At 33.0% G+C, this 5,460-nt stretch overlaps 1 protein-coding gene across 4 annotated transcripts in view; it reads right to left on the bottom strand.

Moving 5' to 3' along the window:
- The window catches only part of LOC107751077 (hemK methyltransferase family member 2-like), an 11,985-nt gene extending 9,312 nt beyond the window's left edge, over positions 1 to 2,673 (bottom strand). Inside the window, exon 1 of one of the 4 annotated variants that reach the window (XM_016566671.1) lies at positions 2,532 to 2,673. The gene's annotated coding sequence lies outside the window, so the exon portion shown is untranslated. The remainder of the gene's footprint in view (positions 1 to 2,531) is intronic. The other 3 variants (XM_016566672.1, XM_016566673.1, XM_016566670.1) reach the window with 3 other exon arrangements.
- Between the last annotated feature and the right edge of the window lie 2,787 nt (positions 2,674 to 5,460).

The following is a 5,460-nucleotide window of genomic DNA, read 5'->3' as shown; positions in this document are numbered from 1 at the left end:
TTCAGCTCGTCTGCTGTTTCTGTTTCATGCAGATATTTTTATGTATAGTTTCACAAAATTGAAGCCAGACCATTCTGTTTTTGCTTCAGATTTTGAAATTATACAATCTAATTTAGATTAAAAACTGCTCGTGTTGCATGTATGCAGCATCTTTGTTTGAATCGTGATTAAAATGCAGTGGTTGCCTCTGATTTTAAATGGAAAGAGCACAGACAAAGCCTTAGTTTGTTTATACCAAGAGATTTCTTTTATGCGTGTTACTTCTTTGATTTGGGGCTTGTTTTACGTTTTCAATTTAGATTTGTTATATTTCAATTTCACAAAGAAACGTGCAGCATTTTGTCCACGCAATAATAAAAGGACACATTTTTCATTTACTGTATAATGTGTCTTAAATCTCATTTTGATAAAGGCTGTCAATTAGCACTGCATTATGTGAGATGATGTATACTTTTAATATCAGTCTTTATTCTTCTCATGCTGTGTAACATATAATCATAGTTTTATATGCAAGGCTGAACTACCTCCTATGTTTCTGTTAGGAACTGATAAACAAGTACATGGTACGTTTTATTACAGATGCTCTTTATTTGACTTCTTTTGGACTGTTGAACAAAAACACCCGCCTACTCCCCTTCTAACGCTTGGAAGAGCAAGGGTAACTTTTAATATAACTCCGATTGGATTCGTCTGAAAGAAGAAAGTCATATACACCTAGGATGCCTTGAGGGTGAGTGAAACATGGGCTAATTTTCATTTTTGGGTGAACTAACCCTTTAAGAACATGGGTTGAAGCTCTTAATTCTGAACTCTTAAAAGTGCATTCGATAGAATAATTTAACTTTAAAATGTACAAAAGTCTTCATTTGTCTTTTTTTTTTTTATATTGCAAAAAATATTGTACCGTGGACTTCAAATCGAGATATTATCGTACCATGATATTTTGATATCGTTCCATCCCTAGGAAAAAAAACAATGCAAGTTATTAATAGGGTTCACAAACAAGGTCCAGTTCTGCTGGTTGTGTGATCAGACGTTTCTGAACAGATTTTATGCGCCTCGCTCGCTGACGAACCCGCCGCAATCTGGTTTTAAGTGTCGTCTCACACGCAAACGGCTTGATTGGGGCTTTTATGGATTTATTTTCTGAGCTCTGGCACGCCGGAGCGCTCGATGGTGTGAATGTTAAAAGCCCCGAGCATGTAAAATCTGCTCTGAAAACAAGCGGATTAAGAGAGGAGAAGTTTACAATGTCTTAATGAAGTCTATAAATGCAGCAGCATCCGTCTGAACACGCATCGCTCCGTCACATAAACTTCTGGAATAATTTCTGTCCTTTCGAACATGCTGCGCTGATACCACGGTACAGTGATGGTAAAACTATGGTACTTTGATACATATATATATTAGTGCTGTCAAACGATTAATCGCATTCAAAATAAAAGTTTTGTTTACATAATACATATGTGTGTTATGTCTGTGTATATTTATTATGTACATATAAATGCACACACGTGCATGAAAAAGCATGTGAAAATATTTACATGTATATATTTATATTCATATAATTTATATTATATATAAATATATTTATTATATAAACATAATATAATAAACTATAATATAATATTTCTTAAATATATACATGCATATACATAATAAATATACACATATATGCGATTAATTGTTTGACAGCACATACATATATATATATATTCACTGATTCTGAAATAAAAAAATTTCCACTGAATGAGTACCATATTAAGTTATTATGGTATTTTCAAGACACTTCAAAGAATACAGTGGTACATGATTAAAAAAAAGGTACTTTTAATAGGAAAAAATTTAAAATTCAGTCAAAATTATGACAAAAAGTAATACAATATGGTATCTCAAGTTCAACTGTGACTTTTTGTCAATTTTGTTTTTGTCATTTTTTTTACTTTATATTTCATATATATATATATATACATATCAGAATTTCGACTTTGTCATTATTTAGACTTTTTGTCATAATTGTGTTTTTAATATTATTGTTTATTTATTTTCTTTGGTACAAACTATGGTACTTTTAATAGGGAAGCATTAAAAATTCAGCTGATTTAAAATTCCTTTCTGGCACTCATTATAAAAGGTACTTTACCATAGCAGTAATATCACAGTACATGGAATTTTTTTAATATATCTCACAGTACATAACATAATTATCATAATAATGTAACGTGCCATTTACATAATACACAGAACAGCATTAACAAAAAAGTACCAGGGTAATACCATGGATTTGTGGAGACAGTGCCATAATAATACAACAGTATTATTTTAGTACTTTGCTGTAACACGTAATGGTTTGTGAATGCTGTAAGCAACTGGTACCATGGTATGTGTCGGAATACTATGGTATTACCACATTTTCTGTAAAGACGGGACTGACGCGCACTCATAATCGTTATTTATAATATTTTAAACTTTTTGATACAGACATGTATTTTAAACTTTATATTATATGTGATAATGAAGGTGTTTCTTACCCAGTCTGCTCCAAGCGCATGATTTTCAAACACAACAGCGCGTGGACTCCGTATACAGTACTTCCGGTTACTGTCAACAAGTGCATTATGGGAGTCGTAGTTTTTCAACATGGATTCGTAGTCCATGACCCCGCGTCATGTGGATCATAACGGAAATATGATAAAAACAACTTAAGATTGATAATTTACTCTTTATGGTAACGTGAAGACAGAGTGTATATTATTTTTCATGTTTGTAAATCCCAAATCAGTGACACTGAAAACCTGTTGGCCATAAAGTCATATACATACATCCCAACCGAAGTATATATCAGAAATAAGTACTTTTATTTTGTCTGTGCAAACGTGAGCACGTGAGCCGCTCCAGATGGCCCTGGTTAGAGCATCCATGTGCTGCTTTATCTATTAACAGCCCTGCAAACTCTCAATTAGATACAAGAGGGACTCATAAAAGACAAGCAATAAAACATGTAATTTTTGCATGCAGCGAGTGATAAATCAAATGACTCACTTTACTTCACTTTAATTTAGGCATTCCTGGATCTGCAGAAAGGCCAGAGCTTTACAGGGGCCACAGGGGCCAGGATGGGGCCCGAGGGGGCGGAGCCTGGAACTGTCACTCTTTAGAAGTCGACCAATGGGGTGGAAGGGAGGAAGTGAGTGACTAATACTTCGACCCCTGAATTGATAAGCAATTCTTAATTATGTTTTATTACGTCTTATTGCTTTCTCTCTCTTTTTTTCTTCTTGTATCTTAGTTTTATACTCTGTAAAGCAGTGGTCAACTCCTGTTGTGTTTATTTGTGCTACATAAATAAATGAAATGAAATGAATGAATGAATGATATGTATGTATCCTATATACACTACCAATGATGATTTTAATGTTTTTTTAAAGAATTCTCTTCTGCTCACCAAGCCTGCATTTATTTGATCCAAAATACAGCAAAAGCCGTAATATTGTGAAATATTTTTACTATTTAAAATAACTGCATTCTATTTGATGTATAGAAAGATCCAAAGATCAGCATTTATCTGAAATAAAAAGCTTTTTTAACATTATACACCATACCATTCAAAAGCTTGGAGTCAGTGTAATTTTTTTAAATAAAAATAAATTATAGAAATTAATACTTTTATTTAGCAATGATGATAAAGACATTTATAATGTTAGAAAAGATTTATATTTCTGATATATACAAAAAACACTTATTTATTTACAAAATATTATAGATTTTATTTATATTGCATATCCAGATAAGAACACATAATCCAAAGACATAACGAGAAGAAATGTTTTAAACTCTCAATAGAGGGCAGCATTGATCTATGTGTGCTTTTCTTTCAGGCTATTGATTTTGCCTCAAGTTGAAATTTTGAAAAGCACCCTTTGGCAAGATTCATACCAGTTTCAGTCGATATCACTTTAACCTTCATTCTGGATCATACTTAATACACTGTTAAAATAAAATAATCTGACTCGACTCGCAGAAGCAGGACTGGTCAATACATCCAGGTGCTGCTGCATGCAAATCCAGCCATAAGAAAAACAGCTATAAATCAACAGCGTACACCTTCAGATGGCTCTTATTTCATTCTCGCCTTCAGCTCCAGGTGTTAAACAAATACAGATCGAGAATTAATACTGACACTAAACTCAGCAGAGACGCCGGGGACGGAAACACTGCAGAAGCTGACACAGTTCACTGGAAATCTGCTTCAAAGCAGGTGGATCACGAGCCAAAAACTGCTCACGGGTCACAGACAGCAGGGAAAATAATGTCAAGATACAGATAATGTAATATAAATATCCATATAATTGTGTATAGGCTTGCAAAACAACAACATTTATCCCCAGCATTTAACTTTCTGGCAAGGTTATGAACAAACATTCTTCCAGTTACATTAACACAATGTTCATTCAGACGTTTCTGGTCTTTAGTAATGTACTCAAAATGTTAGCTAATGTTATCATTTACATATTGATTTATTAAATGTTTTAGTTGGAGGTTCATGTAACATTTTTAAATGTTTCTAATTGTTTCAGAATGTTCAGAGAACATTTAAAAGTAACATTCCATGATGTTTGCGAAATGATACAATGGGATGTTCCTTTAATGTTCACATGACCAAAATACGGTTTTTAAACATAAAACTGGACATTTTCAATGTTCGGAGAATATTCAGAATCAACATTTTCATAACTTAATGGGAACGTTAGCAAAACGTTTTTGTTAGAGGCCTCAACTTTTAAGCGGCGAAAACACTTCCCATAGTTTTTGTTGATGATGTCACAGGCTGCGCATCCAATCAAATGCTCAAATTGGACAGATGCAGCATTACAGTTTGTGTGACGCCTTTATTCTCAAAAACTATAAACAAAAGTACACAAAGATAAAAGACAATATCACCAGCCTAGCAAACAAAATACGTTATAAGAACGTTTCGCTAACGTTCCCATTAAGTTAGAAAATGGAGCGTCCAGTTAAATGTTCTTTAGAAAGTGGGCCAATTTAGTCCCAATGAGTATTGAAATAGTACACTTACAAGTATACTACTAGTACACTGATATTTGTATACTTACTACATAAAGTATACTTAAAAATATACTTGAACTTTACTTAAGTATACTTAATAAAATAAACTTGAAGTATACTACTTTTTGGTAAGGGTGGTGATGCAAACATTCAGGGAATATTTCATTGTAATTTTGCAAGCATGTTACTTTTCGCTGTTCCCTGAACGTTCTGAAACAAGTAACATTTAAAAAATGTTAAACAAACAAACAAACAAAAAAACTATTCCATGACCGATGTATAAGTAGCCTAATGTTTTTGTGCTCACGTTTTGAGAATAATTTTAAATACCAGATAACTTTAAACAAACATTCTATCAACGTTACTGGAAGAACGTTTGTTCGTAACTTTGAG

The sequence above is a fragment of the Sinocyclocheilus rhinocerous genome, unplaced genomic scaffold, assembly GCF_001515625.1.
Source record: "Sinocyclocheilus rhinocerous isolate Xijiao unplaced genomic scaffold, SAMN03320098_v1.1 scaffold632, whole genome shotgun sequence".
Classification (NCBI taxonomy): domain Eukaryota; kingdom Metazoa; phylum Chordata; class Actinopteri; order Cypriniformes; family Cyprinidae; genus Sinocyclocheilus; species Sinocyclocheilus rhinocerous.
Note: the sequence above shows the minus strand (reverse complement) of the source record. Positions and strands in the feature narration are given on the sequence as shown.